The following is an 18,391-nucleotide window of genomic DNA, read 5'->3' on the forward strand; positions in this document are numbered from 1 at the left end:
TATTATGGAACCTATTATTTTTATTGCAGAAGTTTTAAACTGTAAAAAACTGCTAAATGTTAAATTTATAATTGTTTTAATTTAAATTGAAGTTGCCTCACATCATATAATAGTTGCAACACCAAAGTTGCGCAATACTAAAATTTCAACTCATTGAAACTACATATATAATAACTTAAGTACAAAAATTTAAAGGTGATACTATGTATGTATTTTTCTGTTAAGATTTTTGGACATTAGAACTGTAAACAATTTTTTTGTTGAAACGAATTTTGAAATTTTGACCATGAATCGGAATTACGAATCTCTACCATATGTAATTGAATGTTCGTTCCTCTGCTATACAATTATACAAATTCACAGTTTTCAGCTAAGATTTAACAAATTTGATATTTATTTATTCATTTATTTATAAAAGTATACACCCATCTATTTTATTTTACACGACATCTATGGACAAACTTTGTACATAAGTATTGTTATTATTCAAGGCCAATTATAAAATTCGATTAACAATCATAGGGATATCTATGGAAAAATTTGCAGCATTTTATAAATAAGCGAATTTGAGATGCTGTTGATTCTAATTTTGTAAGAAATAGGACAGAGTTGCTGATTTTTTGGAACCGTTTAAATGAAATCAAATAAATTGGCAAACTGTGATAGGAAACGATCGACCTTAGAGTCGCATATCCAAGGTCTGGTCAGCAGCACAGCCAGCGATTGAACAGGTGAACCACAAAATTGAAAGCATTACACGCTAACAAATTATATGTGCAGCTGGTATACTATATTTACCTCGGACTGTAGACGGTTTTTATCTCGAAATCAGCCCGAGCAACGCCGGCTAAAATTCCGTTTAAGTATTACGTAAGGGATGAACTATGTATGTATGTACATATGTACATATTTGCAATCATTTTAATTTTGGAATATAGGCTATGCGGGCGTGCTAAAAATAAAACATCGCTTACTAAAAAGCACAATTTATTATAAAGGAAAATTTATACGCAAGATAAACATCATACACGACACTGACATGATGTATCACTTTAATTTAATTCAAAGCGTCTTCAACGAGGGGTTGTATGAATAACCACGGTGCTCCTATATCCACACCTTCGATATTCGAAAATTATATCTATTTTATTCATTCGGTGCGATACTGTTTCAAATTACTGGTTCGATATGTATGTATGAGCCCCAAGGGTTGTTCCTGTCATAATCCATTCCCATTAGGAGGTTGTGATTTTCCACCGTGAATACGGAGTCCTATTGTGTTGCAGACTCCTGACTTTCAATGAGGGCCACGTCATACTGCATTTGTCTGCAGTTTGGTAACAACCGTTACATTCACGACCATAACAAAATAAATATTATGTGCGTAAATATGGCGTATGAATGGGCCTCGCAATTATGGCGTTCTAATTCGACAGATGCCCCATCATCATCTTTTTGTCATGACTCTAGTGAATCCGTGTAATTTTCTTTTGAAGAGTTTAAAGGGGTTTAAGCATTGAATCAAGATAATATTGAGTTCCAGCTTTTAACTGATTTTTTTTTTGATAAGTTTTAATTATATTAATGGTTCATATGCGATATTAACTGTTAACTTTTATTGAGCTTTTACTACTTCACTATAATTTCACCATTCGGGCTTAACGACTCGACACCGATAGCAATTATGGCTTAAAGTTTATCGTAAACTTTCTTCTGAAAACAACTGCCAATTAAAACTTGAGCTGAGGGTTCATTGTTTTCATGCTATGCTCACATTAAAAAGTCTAAATGTGAATTAAAGATTATAAGTGAATTTAGATTAAACAAAATAGTACATTTCCTCGCAACCCACTTTTCTGGTTAGATATAGGCCGCGTGCTCTCAAAATCCATTGAAATAACCCTTCATTTGTGTCTTATAACTGAAATTGATGGATTGTAATATGTATAAATCTACAAATAATTTATCAAGTTGAAAGGGCAATATCATGGTGTGTATACATATCTGTATAAGAATAAAAATCGTTATGAATATTATAATATACATGTATAAAATACGTTTTATTATGAAAGTGTAAAATAATGTATGTACATATACATATGAGTGTTTCGATGTTAGGTTTTTATTTAATATTTAACAATACCTGCCGAATATTATGATTTATATGTCTATAAAAGAACAAAACAACAACAATTTCATTTGAAAATTTTGATCGCCATTATTAGTGAGACACATTTACAGAAAACGATATTTTCGATACATAAAATCAATAAATTGTATTAAGGATTTCTATGAAATGTTTTTGTTTAAAATTAAATAAATTATGTAATCGCCACGCTGCCGTCGGAAGTGAAAGGGTTAAATGTTGCAATATTACTTTTGCAAAACGGAACACATTACATATTTTAATGTGAAATCCTTTGACAATTTTCAATTTCACAAATTCATATTTTAAATGAGAACACTCATATGTATAAAATATGTATCTATATAATATTTCAATTTACTTCGGTTGGAAACAGCATTTTAATGCTGCTCATGATCTATATAATATAATAATATCAGACGAAAAAATATATATTTGTCACCTATAATTTTTATAAATAACAAACACGCTTTAAAGTGAACTACATGTGTACATATGTATATATTTTTCATGTTTTTGAGTAGCTGCATATGTACATATGTACATGTATTTTTATATAAAAAAAACTTCTACAGCTCCCAACACAGAACCGTATATTATTTATTTTTCGAATTTATGACATAAGCGGGCGTCCTTTCGTAAGCGATCAATCGTCTTTTTTTATCGATTTCGTGACAAATATGTGGATAAAAAGCCCTAAATGCGTCGCAAACCATCGGAGCACGAGCAATCGCCATTGTATTGAATCAGCAGTTGCATCTGCGAAGGTCATTCTTCGGCTCATTGACTTCCATCGGCTATAATGACACGCGCTTTATGAAATGCATCCTGCAACAAACACTTGCTTAGTGATCAGGGATCGTCAAAAATTGACCAGCAAATGATTTTCTTGTTTTTTTGGAAATTTTATTTATATACAATTTCAGTTATTCGAGTTTGTAGGCTCTTGAAATCATTTTTTATAAATACCCGATTTCATTAATTTTTTGTCAATGCGTACGAGAATTTCTAATTTCCCGGACTTTTTAAACACGGGAGGGAGCTCGGGATCTTTCCCGGAATTATTAATAAAAATATCAATAATCAACTGGAAAAAATGTAATTATAAAAATAAATTTATTTGAAAAAGCTTTTTAAATTTATAAGAAGACTAAAATATTTAAATGAAAATTCGACAGCCCATTTCTAGATTTGTTACAAAAATATTCCTGCAGTGGAACAACGCTATGTTGATTTTATAGTTTTTACAAACCTCCTTTACGTTTTTTCTCCTGTCACCATGTACATGTATTTTCATTTATATTGTAAATCGAGGATATTTTTTTTTACTTACGTTATTTGGTAGATTTGTCTCTGATAACTCCTAATTTAATACTTCAGTCATCGCCTAACACACAATTGTCTCATCTTCATAAGAATCTAAAAGATCGTGGAATCTTCAATACAAGAAAGATACGATTGCTTCATAATAGTTTCATCATAGGATATATGTATATACATTCGCCTTTATTATAACTAGAGGTAGGACCGGAAGCGTGCCGTTTATTGTTCAATTGTTGTAAATGCTTTGTAAAAAAGGTTCGGCAAACCTTTTACAATGCATTTACAACATTTTAACAATAAACGGCCCCCTCAGGGTCCGGGTTTTAATTATAACACTAGATGTTTTACCCGACTTCGCTCAGTGTTTGTTATATAAACAGCTTAAACATGGTGAATCTAATAGTAAATATTCATTCGTTTTTTTATTAAATTTATTTGAATCGAAAATAAAATATATTCAACCAATCGAATCGTCATAGAAACTGATTTGTTTTCGATTTCCAACCAACTATAGTTACAAACTTACAAAGTATCTTTCGAAAATATATATTAGATGTATTATATATTTTACCAGAATTCGGCGGCTCCACCGGTGCCCCCCGTTGTCATGGAAATTTTGACTTGTTTTCGAAGTTCCCAACCATTTTCCAACCAACAATATTTACTTACATACAAAGTCTCTTTCGAAATTATATATTAGATTTAAAGAACTTTTTGATTGAAATATTTCATCATAGGATATATGTATGTACATTCGCCTTAATTTTAACAGTCGAAGAACGTTTTGATTGAAATATTTTACCCGGGATTTGAGATATGAATTCCCAGAACACGGGACATTAAAAATTCCGTGAATTCCCGGGAATTTCCGTCCTGGGTTGACCCGGACAGAAGCCCTAGCGCTTACATCACAGTTTGATGTATGTATAGCGTAACTGCGCCATCATAAAGAACTACATAAGCAATCATGTTAAAGGTATATCGTCTGCTTTAGATCATCGACTTTAGAGAGTCTTTAATTAATATTATGCATTACATGTATTGTGAGCATTTATAAGAATTGTAAATAGGTTTTGAGCTCTTTTTCCTATTATGCTGTACATTAACATTAGAATAATATAATATTATGATTACAAACAAAATTAAATTAAAATTGTAAAATAGAAAATGATCAGTAGATCAGTAGCTATTAAAACAGATATAAGATATATTGTGAACATAATTTCGAAATGATGAAAAGCATTTAAAAATCAAAATCAAAGGTATATCACTAACTAATATTATATATTTTCCATTGCCTTGTATATATATAAAATTAATACACACGTGCCTAATTGAATTAATAAACATACTCTCATACTCCTAGGAAATGTAGGCTCGGAATTGTAGACAGATTTGATTTTGGGCATTTTTGCGGCTCGTCCACCATCGTTTCGCGGCCGCTCGCCACGCGCAGCAAGCGCCTCATTGTGCTCGCCACTTCAGGCGTGTAATATTAACGCAATTTGTCGTCGGCAAAGAGAGCCGCTTAGCATCGCAATCTTGCGTGTCTTCCATTGTATCCGAGCGGTAAGTAGTGGCACCCACCACTCGAGCCATTCTTTGTGCTTTTCGCATCACAATGGTCGAATTCTCGAATCTTTCATATTGTATCATCCTGATCGATCCCTTTTCGCCGGGACACGCAGTCAATGAGTCCACGCAGTCCTTCGGGCATAAGTCAGGCATGTGTGTGTGTGTCCTTTTATAGCTGACGCATAGTCTGCAAAAGATTTCCATTGTCAACGCGTTATTTTGATGCGAATGCCTATTCAATAAAATTTTGTGTACAAAATGAAATGATTGTATGTGTGTGTGTGTCAGTGGAATTTTTCGTGTGTGTGTGTGTATGGAAAATTAATTTGATTTAATCATTTGAAATTAAACTACAACTTAGCGATTGTAACTGCAATCTTGTGAATCTCAAATATTTGCCATTTTTCCCGAATTAAAATTAATGATTATAACTAAAAACAAAGACAAAGTAAAAATCACTGTTAACATTATTTTATACATACCTCGTAAGTTTAATTACAACATATGTGGATGCAAGTTTTGATAGATTTAATCTTCGACATGTGGGATTACAAAATCGAAATGGGATGACTTTAAAGTGGCTTGTAAAATCTAGTATGATAAAAGGTTCGTAAAATATCGCAGTATAAAGATATAAAATCAGGCCAGAAAGACTAAATCAATCCGAGGTGTCAGAATGAAGCGTTTGAAATTTGGCCATAGCACGTACATACATATATCAGAATTATATTATAAACATTTAAACATTAAACATTATTTAGGTATAACTTGAGTGAAGTAAAAATATATATGAGAGCCTACATCAGTAGCGGCTCGTGAAAATTCATAGTGGTTGGGCTGCAGAGATAAATCAGGCTGTAGTAGTTCGTTAACCAAACCGGTGATCGAATGAAAACAAAAATAGCATGCATATGTACTATATTGGGAGGTCTGCAGCCCGCAGACTATGTAAACGATAAACATATCATGAATTTGTACTGTACTGGGGGGGGCTGCAGCCCCGCAGCCCATATGGTCGAGCCGCCACTGGCCTACATATAATGCAAATTTCATCATATATAGTGTGAAAAAGATAAAGTTATAGGCGTTTAAACAATTAAAATCTGACAAAACGAGTGGGTGGTGGAAAGTCAAACATATATGGCTACTGACCAATAAACGTCAGTCTCCAAAATTTTCGCATTCTTAAACGTGTACGATTATTTTTCGATTATTTTTCACCATAGAACTTTCTATTGGTGATCAAACCACGCAAAATGGCAAAGCTTCAAACCGATCGGAAGAATGTAGGAATATTGCCTGAACCATTAGCGAAGTGAAACATATTTTTTTATATGTTTCACTTCGCTATCTATAATTGCTTCTTCTTGTAAAAAATCTTCACTTTGTAAAAATGTCTTCTGTTTATAAAATTGTATAAATATCATAGTATTATATACATCTCAGATTAGAGTTGATTTAATATACATATTAGTTTTTATAATGATATTGAAATGTATAAATATTAATGAAATCCGAGAAAATGTTTTTTTGTTAATAATAAAACAAAAAGTTTCGTCATCATTTATGCAAGTTTTGTCATTAAGTATACTATTTTAGCATAAGTTTTGGAACGCCTTCTTTGTTGAAATTATTATAACGTATGCACAATGCTCTATATTTCATTTAAATAGTCTTTGCAGTAGACAAATTCTAGATCTCGATTCCTATTGGTCGAAAAGTTTTGTTATGAACCAAATTACGAGAATTCTTTCGGTCAAAACTTCTCAGCCGACCATAAGAATCACTTATCATTCTTCCTATTGCAAACAGCCGTGATACGAATACAATGCGTTCCAGTTTTATTGAAGCGCTTTTAATAAAAATTTCATATGAAAATATTTCTCGGAGTGAGAATGAAACGATCGGAAGCTGGGAATTTCACGGGAAATTTTTATTGGAAATTTTCCTTACTGTACATATTATATTATTCTTCTACCTATGTATATATGTATATATGTACATACATACATAATTTATATAAAATTAAAAAGGCCATATTTTATTGGACTCCCACTAATCTTACCCCAAATCCAGGGTTGTGGAGTCGGATCAGAATTTACCGATTCCGACTTGAACGATTTTAATAAGATTGACTTTTCTTGCCAAATAATAGCGATTTTCAAAATGTAAAATAAAAACCTCATGTATTGTTACTACGTACATAGATAAAGTAACGAGTGGTTTTACCCGGCTTTGCTCGGTATTTGTATAATAAACTGCTTAAACATGGCTAATCTAATAGTGAACTTTGTTAAATTTATTTGAATAGTTCTTTTTATTTAAATTTATTCGAGTATTCATTTTTTCGATGACGTCACGGAAACAAACATAAAAAGTCTCTTTCGAATTCATATTATTAGATAAAAGAATTTAAAAAATCACTAAAAATTGACATGTAACCCAATTTATTGAATTATTGGTAATGAAATAGGTATAAATAAAAGGTGTATGTTTTTGTATGAATTTCATACACAAACAAATTATTTATTTTATTAAAAAGTATGAGACCGTGAAAACAATCGGTTTTGGCCACAAAGCATTAAAATACCGATAGAAATTATAAATAAAATCGCTGATTCAGCGATTTTATTTATAATCTAATCTAAAATCACGATTTTTATAAATATATTATTACATTGAAATTTAATAGTGGAATTACTTCAATAAAATTGGAGACTGGTTGACACATGCCTAATTCTATGAATTAAAAAGGAGTCGCAGTCGGTTGATTTCTTACGTCTCCAATTCCGCTTCGACTCCTACTCCGATTCCAACTCCACAACCCTGCTCAAGTCTCATACCCATTCCATATGTAAATAAAACACTATTAAATAGTCCTTCGTGAGTAGCAAGTGAAAATCAAATATGTAAAATTAATTTGATTTTATAAAATGAAATAATTTCATAAAATCTTTCACAAACGATTAGAGTATATACTCAGTTCATATTTAAATCAGGTTATAAAATAAATTTAAATTATTTTCACATATAAACATATGTATCTTTTATTTCGGTCTCCGTGACGAGACAGAATGTTAAATTACAGAAAACGCAAATATCGGAAGGCAAAGATCGAAAATCAAAAGATCTTAAGTCGAAAGATCAAAAACAAATGGCGCATGGTAAACGGTACATACTCACTTAATTTGCGCGAGCAGGATACAACAGGAACAAGAGGAACAGACTTTTCCTACCGTATTAATGTGCGCGCGCAGAATACGGGAGGAAAAGCATGTTCCTCTTGTTCCTGTTGTATCCTGCTCGCGCAAATTAAGTGAGTATGTACCGTTTACCATGCACCATTTTTTTTTTGATCTTTCGACTTAAGATCTTTCGATTTTCGATCTTTGCCCTCCGATATTTGTGTTTTCTGTAATTTAACATTCTGTCTCGTCACGTAGACTTTTATTTATACAATATGTTGTTTTAAAAAATGTACTACTAGGGGTCGATTAATTTTATCTTGTATAATATATCAAAATTGTTTGATCAAGTGTAAAATATGTACACAATCATTCAATTGTAATTGTACGCCATCCAAACTATGCATTATATGTACATATGTTCATAAATAAGCCAGTAGACGATTTGAATCAATACAAAGAAACTTCTATTCGTATGAGTTTTTCAAACATCCAACAACTGAAACACTTTTATAAGGAATAAACATCTCGCATGAATCGAATCCGAGAACGGATAGCGCTTCATTTTTTTATAATCGCGTAGTAGCAGAGATAGGTAACAATGGATCGACGAACTACAATGGAAAAGTCGGTAACCGCCCACTTCTAATTTCACGTCAATTGACGAAGAAGCAGCGTATCGTCGACAATCGTCTCTAAAGATGGAGGACTTCCATTGTGCCCGGCTCTGTCCATTCACATATGTATGTTGTTCTGAATGGCGTCACAAGTCGTGCCGATCAATGGCACTACAACACACATTAAGAATCGATAATTCGTCGCGATCAATGTCGCATTTCGCTTATATTCACTTTAAAGGCGCGAAACCGACCCACACCCCAATCCGAAAGAATTTTATCGTAATACATTTTTGCTTTTTTTAAAATAGTAGGAATATATGTATGTACACTAGTGTTGTACTAGTGTTGTTGTAGATACACGTATTTTGGGCATTTTGCTATCAATGCTTAATTGATGCTAAAATTTGGAATGGATGCTAATAGATGCTAAATTCGTAAAATATGCGAATAGATGCTAAAATAACAAACAAAAGTGAAATTTGCATAAAATTTATAAAATTAATAGACAATTTAGAAGGGTATTCCTATCCCTTTGCCCATTTATTATGTGAAAAAATTGAGGGGATAAAATAGAGCTTGCAGTTTACCATAGACGGTGTTTTTCCTTTCGAAACCAAGCAACTGCTTTTGTCTACTAATGTAAACAAAAGAAGACAGTTGGAGCTGTGTATCCAAAAGGCTGCTCAAAAAAGCGTCTTAAAACTAGACTCGCACTCAAGACTAAATGAGACAAATCTATTCCTCCAAACATTGAGTAAACTATACAATCCATCTGTGGCAGGTATAAAATCTAATATTAATGTGAAAGAAACAGTTTTGTTTTTTTAGAAACCTGCCATTGTTTAATGTATTAACAGAGGCTCAATGTTTGGAAGGATATCAGCACTTTTTTAGACAATTAATAGAGAATATAAAAAGTGAATCCACGCCGGATATATTGCTATTATTGATGGCAACAAAAAATTAAATATGAAGAGTTTGGTTGTATATAATTATAGCAACGTTGTGATTCGATTTCCATGGGATTTTCCATTTCATATACTTTGCATTTTGACATCTCAAAGTTTTTGAAAGTTAAAAGTTTCGTGCAACACCTGGTATGTAAGTCTATTTTATGACAGATTTTGACTGATGGCACTAACACTAAAACCAATAGTAGTATATTTATGAGCGGAATGAACACTATGCATATACGAATGTACAATATGTATGTATGTATAGGTATGTATGAGTATTAATTTATTTCACTTTACGTATATATCCTGTATACCTCAACTACATATGTAGTCCAGTGGCGTGCCGTGACTTTTAAATCAAGGGAACAGGAAAAATAAAAAAATACATGTATTTATATAAAAAATATTTTTAATTACAAGTAGGCACAAAATTATATTAAATATTATGAAATTTCACAATGATTTTTCAAATTTGTTTCATTTGTATACGAGAGCAATCTTTCTATCGCCTTTTTTTACAAATTTTTTAACTACCATACATATCATAGAAATTTTGCATATCTTCATATATTTTTTTTATTGATATAATTGAAAGCATCTAAAGTCTACTGTCACCCTGAGCATTGCGAATTAACGTTTTTATGCGCTTTAAAGATGGAAAAGTGCGTTCATAATATCTCTGTTCGAATCAACTTCGGCGATGTGTTTTATAATATCCATTCTTAGCTGATTATTTAATTTAATGTCAATTCTAAATTTTCCAAAAATTTTCAATTTGGTCATTGAAAACAAATGAGATTTAGTTTTTTCGTGACGTATTTTCGCTTTAAAAAAATTGTTGATATCGCAAAAATCAGTACTATTCCACCCACCATTATCTGTTTCAAACAGAATGCAAGACCAACCAAGAAATTTCTTCTCGATTTACATGCAGTCAACCATTTAGTTGAATTATAATAATTTGTCTTAATGTGACTTATATAATTTTTTATTTTCGTGCTAATAGAAAAGTCTTCCTTTATTAATAACATCTTGTTAATCTTGAAAACTCAATCTTTCGAATGATTTTTCTAGCAATCGGTCGATAATGCAACATTATGTGCATTATCGTTCCCAGACTTGTTGCAGCCCGCTCCACCGTGAGTTGGTCTCGTATGTACGGGTCTACGTGACGAGCCAGAATGTTAAATTACAGAAAACACAAATATCGGAAAGCAAAGATAGAAAATCGAAAGATCAAAAAAAAGGGTGCATGGTAAACGGTACATACTCACTTAATTTGCGTTGGTAAACGGTACATACCACGGGAGGAAAAGCCTGTTCCTCTTGTTCCTGTTGTATCCTGCTCGCGCAAATTAAGTGAGTGTGTACGTGAGTATGTACCGTTTACCATGCACCCTTTTTTTTGATCTTTCGACTTAAGATCTTTCGATTTTCGATCTTTGCCTTCCGATATTTGCGTTTTCTGTAATTTTACATTCTGGCTCGTCACGGAGACCGCGTTTGCATGTACATACATGTGTTTCGCCAAGCTGTTCCATTCCCATATTTTCAATGCAGAATATCTGTGTAAATAAACGTTATTTAAACATAATATTTTTTCAGAATAATACGTGATGATTATTAATGATAATAAACTTACTTAGATTTCCGGAAATGTTCAAAGAAACGAATTAATCGGAATATGATCTGTCTTAGACGCAACGCCTGTGCATTGCGACTGCCGGTATCGTTTACAGTACAGGCATGGGAAGCGAATCCAGAAAACACATCGTCTCACTAATACATGCGCAAACAGACGTATAAACTGGTTTCCGAATTTCGCTAACTTCCCGAACAACGTCATTCACCAATTTTATTTATAATACATACATATATCACTTTTTTTTTACTCATTCATATAAAGAATTTTTTATAATTATTACGAAATAATTAAGGGAACAGCCTGTTCCCTCTGTTCCAATGACGGCTCGCCACTTATATGTACATATGTATGTACGTGTGTTCTTAGGAATAAAATTTGGATGTCTACGGCGATAATGGAAGTAAAATATATTGTATCGATGGTAGAATACATCAAATGAATTAAATACGCTTGAAATTCAATGATAATAATAATAAAGTAAAATTTATGAATTTAAATATCTAATTAAGATTCTAATAAATTTCTGCCATTCATATGCTCTTTGAAGTTTGAAACACGTGGAAGCCTCAAATTATCATTCATTTAATTTTGTTTTTATTTGAAATAAATGTCTTAATTAAAATGAATTTCTTCATTATTTAAATTGGATGAAAGGGGCATGAAATTCAAAAAGGGCTTTACATTATTTGTACCGGGTTGTTAATTAGCATTTTTGATGATTGAATTGCGAATTTACAATTTAAATAAAGTTTAAAAAATGTAGGTTTTTGTATAAAATGGTGATAAAACATTTTCGCGTATGTTTGTAGATAATATGTACGTACATATGTATATATGTACATATGTGTAAGCTCACTTACTTTTCCCGTGAAACTTATATTCGAGACGACGCGTTAACTACACGACCTGAAAACTGTGGTTTACGTCTTTAGATTAAACCTGAAATTTATCTCACCAATACAGCTCTCTGTTTATGGCAATTTGATACAGCGAACGTCGCATTTTATGCGAAAGTTTTCCAATATTCTTCTCGGCCCGAATCCAGCGAAAGAAAAGGGAAAGAGATACTTTCTCTCGTTTATTACGGAAATCGTATATTGAAAAATAAAAATACGAAAAAATCGGACTCGTTTCCCAAATGCGAATCTATGAATTACGAGAAACGACTCGAACGTTTTTTCGCAAACATCCTGTGCGTGCTGAGTATTTTTCTACATTTTCGAACCCATTCTCCCTGGTTTTTTGTACAATATGATACTCTATAGACACAATGTCGCCAGTTGTTTACTAAAAGATGCTCGTTTAAAAGAGTATCACATATTCTGTTCGAGTTTGTAGGCACGAATGTGTGATATTTATAAACTGAATATATCTACAATATATCATATAAACTGAGTATTATTGCTAAACTATAGAGTTTAATTGTTTTCTCATTTATGTACATACGAATACATATGTTCTGTCATATAAATAAATACATATGTATGATAAATGATTAAAGAATTGTTATTATCATCATCTTGTATTATGTATGTACATATATGCATTTCCACCGAATGTTTAATGGAATGCAATACTTGTATTTGATTAACTTTGAGTTTTGTAAAGTATTATTGTCGATTAGGAATGCACTACATACGTATGTATTATATGAACTTATGTATGTAGTTCATGCTTACGAAGATAAGAATGAACGGTTTTGTATGAAGTTCGCAATCAATCACAAACATCTCTTTGAAGAGTCACAATGAATGCACATTGCAAGAGAAGAGTGATGTAACCGGCAATGCTTTGTCGGATAAAGGGAAATGCCGACTCTTTTATCCAGACTAATAATACAAAGACGAATCACCACCAAATCGAACGCTAATTCGATTTACTCACCCACTAGCCGTGTAATAGTGAATTCCTCAGCAAACCGCACATTCCCAATTACAAAATTCAGCTCAAATCGTGTAAGGGCATACATATATTAGAGTATTTTGAATTTTATTTTATTTTTCTTATTTATTATAGTTCATTATCACCATTATCTATAGCCATTTACCGAACTTTTCCTACGTCATTGCGAGCAGTAGAAAAACAGTCCACTAATGTTTTACGCGTCTAACATTTTCTTTCGATTCTTAAAGTTCCGATTTTGATGACTTTGATCTATGCTGAAAAAAATTGAATCAAAACTAACCAAACTCAAATGAGTTTTGTGTTACTTTGCACCATATAATATACATAATATATTGTTCATATTATACATTGTATATTCAAGACACTGAGATGAAACTCTCAAAATATACAATACTGAGACGTTAATTTAATATAACGACGAATCGTATTCTGCAAATACAGATAATCCCATCTCTCACTTTACGGTAGAAACCCGTCCCCGAAAAGTTGTCGGTATATCGAACGAGACTGTTTGATAGCTCTCTCTCTAAAATCCTATTTTCAGTGATTCAAATAGATTATTATCGTATATTATACGCTGATTATTATCGTATGTTCAAATCAATACGAGCTTGTATATTTATATAATATATTCAATTTTCTATTGATTTTAATTAAGTTCACATATTATCTCATTGTAAAATTTAATCATACTATCGGTCGAAAACAAAAACAGCAAGTCGCTAGATTAGTTCTGTTCTCGAGGGATAGGAGGATGTTGACCTCAATTTTATAGCTCCTGACAAACGGGGTTTTGATCGTACGAGCGCGGCTTCGATAGGCAATATAACCCTTAGCGTGCGAGTGACCGTACGGCCACGTAACGAACACTAATCATAAATTAAATCCCCCAGGACCGGAATACATGGTACGGTCATCAATAACTCGATCGGCTTAATTTTGCAGGGTTTCACCGTCGGCAAATTGGACGCCGCTTTTGATTGACGTCGAATCCTCCCGGGTGACGGATCTTCGCGTCGGATGTTGGCGAATCGATAATAACTCCTTTGGGTTCATTAATTTGGCTGTTCAGTGGATGGAGGAGATATTATCCGGGCGCCTTATAGTCTGTCGTGAAGGACCTGCGAAGGATCTCGTCGTCCTCGGGTTAGCCTTTCGAAGGTGAATGGATTCTGGATTGAATGGCGCCCGTACGTTTACCTGAGCGCTATTGTAAGCCAGTTAACCATTGACCAAAAGAACAATCCAATATTCCGACAATAGTTGGAAATACCTCTGTTCGGTACAGGTATGTGAAACAGACAAGAGTCGTGCGGATTACCTGAAATAGTTTCTTCACACTTTGAAGATCGCTTTCGAAGTCGTATTATCTCAGAACAAAGGGCGTGTTAAATTAATTCGATTTGTATAGAGCCAGTCTTAGGTAAAGAAAGCCTTTGTCTCAATAATAACTTTTGAATTGTTCAATTGATATTGTTCGAGTGCAATTCGAGGCATATTTTTCAATTGTTTGATTTATGTCTGTGAAATCGGAAATGTTAATGGCAAATTTCCATCGAAAATCATAAATAATGATAGATAATACACACAGCCACAGTGCACTGCACTGTTAGAGTATACTGTTATACCAATAGATAGGTCGTGGGTTCAAGTTGCGTCCAAATACGCTGTTGGCTGGTCTTCTTGTAATAAAAAAATACAAATCGACCGTCCCCTGTTAGAATTTTCCGATTTTAATAGCTTAATTATTGTGACGGACTCAATAAATCACTATTATCTCAGTTTCTTGCATCTCGAATTTGTTGAATCTCATAATGTATTTCTCGCATATTTTTATGTGTATCACTGTTATGCTTGAAAAATCTATAAAAATAATGTGTTTCCTTCGGGTAATTCCTGTCATGGCACATATGATGTAGATATATATGCAAAAACAAAAAAAAAATATCTATTACAGTTTTCTACTGTGATAATTCAACACTGAATGAAAAATGAAAATTTTTAATTACATAACTGATTCGGTCATCAATCCGTTATACGATGATGAATACTCTATCTACTCTACTCGGTAAATTTGTGCAATTACAATTTTTTTATAGTAATCTTATATATACATATACATACATAAACTCTGATGACGCTGCAAATTAAACATATTATTATGCATCTATATACATACATATATGGCTTCTGCGTTCAGAATAAACAGGGGTCGTGGTCATGGTTGCGTATGATTTTATTGAATCGCTAGTCAATATCAACCATAAGTTTTCCGCCACTTGACTAATTCGTGGCGCATGTTGCATTACAAATTAGTGAGCGTTTAATACAAATTAGTGAGATAAATATTTCGACTTATTCGAGCCCCAATAAAATACTAGTTGCTTTCTCAAACAGATTTCTAATACATCGTATAGGTACATAGATATGTGAGTGTATATGGTTAATCAATTCCTATTGCATTCCATTTGTATTGACCGCATTCATACTCCATCTCAGTATATGTACTATTCATTGTCCATTATCAACTGAGAAGGTCTCCGAGTTGGAGTGAATTAAATATAAGCTTCGAACGCTCCAAATTGATTGACGTGATTAGGGAAATTAATCTTGAATTCGTAAAGCGGACAAATATTGATCAAATCATCAAATCAAAACAAACTTTACCGAAATTTCAAATAAACAATTTGAGATAGGTTTGTTCCGAATGTAATGTAAATAACTAAGAGGTATTGGCTCCAAAATATACATAAAACATACATATATACGTATATATGTATGTATCTCTTAAATAAATAAATAAATAACTTTGATTTATATTGATTTTTAAAAGAAATTTTTTTTTATTGTTTATAACATTCTTTCAGTATATTATAATAACTTATGATCCAGTGATGATTATCTATTTTACGTATTATTTTTCTTGTTAGTATTTATAATATTTATCTTATTTTAATATCAGTGTCCAAATTATTCCATATATAAGAAGTATATAAAATTTCTCACATCTATTGGAATAATCATTTCGATGGCTTTTTCTAGACTTATCATTCGTATTGAAAGGTCTAAGAAACTGTACATTTAATTAATCGCATTAAGTCAGTAAGCCTCTTGTTAAATTGATCCAATATTTATTGTTTCAAAAGCCATTCATTCCTTGTTTTGAAGATAGATCGCATTATCTTTCCTCTCAATTAAAATTGTTCTTATTCCAGGTAAAAACTCTTGAAATATAACAAAAACATATCCTTTGTTCAACCACCTTACTTCATTTTGAACAAGCAAATCCCTGAGACGTTTCTCAATTTCTTCCAAAATAAATTTTAATTTTCTTCTCTGGAACTAAGTACATATATGTATAATAACATTTAAAGTTCATATGCGCATGAAAATAAATCACTAGTACTTTTTTATTGCATTTTTAAACATTCAATTGACCGTTTTTAAAATTTTATATTTTAAAATTGTTATTATTGCGTAATATCAATTGTCACCTACGGAAGTGTTCTCCTAAATTTGCAACGTGGTATTTTTCAATTTTGTATGGACAGCAAGTTCTCAATTTTCGAAGTTCACCATTTCAGGGGTGGCCAACCCTCCGCTTAAGGGTGAGGACTAAGGGCGGGGATGAAGAAGGGCCCGCCCTCAATAATGAAAAGAAGTGCTGCCATGCCATAAACTAAGTGGGGATATTAGGGTAACGCATTGTTGTATAATTCAAACACTATTGTACGTCACGGGGATGCAGGGGTACGTGACGACATGGCACGCGATTATTCTATATACCTAATATCCATTACGTAATCCAAATTTGCATCGTGTATATCGACGTAATGTTTAAAATTAGACACTGGTTGAATTTTCAGATTTGGGTCGGTTTGTCCCGAGCGCGACGGATGGGGATAACCATTTTAATAATTGCAGTTGTAAAAAAGCTTCAAATGGGAAATTTTGACTATGTTAAAAAAGAGGTATCGTTAAAATGTTCGGGATTTCAAAGCCTGTTTTATTTTCTTCGAAGTTTTAATTGAAATCATTTTAAGATTGTGATTGAAATTTCGTGTCAAATCTATCTTTTGATTTTATGTTAATTTATTGCAAGTTATTTTTTGTGTAATGTTATATTGTTTGTTTATTTTATACGTATGCATATGTATGTATATACCAGGAAGACCTAACGAGTAAACTCCGACACGCTTTTCTGGCAAATTACAAACATCGATAAACAATTATTACAGAGCATCAAATGTAGAAAAATCGATATGCTATAAACTCGAATTTTTGCGAGAGATAAGATAGTTTGCCAAATGTTGGAACCGTTTCAATTAAATTAGATAAATTGGCAAACTTTTGATAGGAAACGTTCGACGTTTATCTAACGTCTGGCCAGGAGCACTGGGTCAGGGAATGAACCCGTGACCACTTAGTTGAAAGCATTACACGCTAACCACTAAGCTATTATGCTGGAATACATTTTGTTTATTTATATTGCTCAAATTAAATAAAATTATTGATTAAAAATGCGTTAAAACGTTGCAAATACATACGGACAGTGCTATCATCTATCTACCTATATAATCTATCACCTATTTTCTAGAAACCCTTTGTTCAAAATTAAAAATTTCCTGAAACCTATCGTTTAAATATGTTTTCGAATCATCGGTAATGCAATATTGTCGAAAAAAGATGAAAATAATAAAAATCGTAGCATTCTCTCAGGTTTTACTGGATGATCTTTAATGTTAAAATGTTCATATATTTCTCTCGAAACAACCAAAATTGTATGTATTTGAAAAAATGTAGACAAATTTTAATCAAAAAAATTTAAATTAAAATCTTACAAATTATATAAATTAATTCCTATGCACGTATTACATATGTGTATTTTATCGTACTTGATTTATAATAATTTATTTTGATAGCATGGTAATTGGGTTGGCGTGTTTTGTTTAAAATTATATTTACTACTCACGCTAAAATTTTCGATCGTTAAAAAACCATTTCAAAATGAATAAATATAACAATTTAAGTAAATT

At 32.2% G+C, this 18,391-nt stretch overlaps 1 protein-coding gene across 1 annotated transcript in view; it reads left to right on the forward strand.

Annotated features, from left to right (window-relative positions):
• The window catches only part of LOC143923162 (uncharacterized), a 41,352-nt gene that overhangs the window by 21,454 nt on the left and 1,507 nt on the right, over positions 1-18,391 (forward strand). The window lies entirely within an intron of this gene.

Source organism: Arctopsyche grandis, chromosome 3, assembly GCF_051622035.1.
Source record: "Arctopsyche grandis isolate Sample6627 chromosome 3, ASM5162203v2, whole genome shotgun sequence".
NCBI lineage: Eukaryota > Metazoa > Arthropoda > Insecta > Trichoptera > Hydropsychidae > Arctopsyche > Arctopsyche grandis.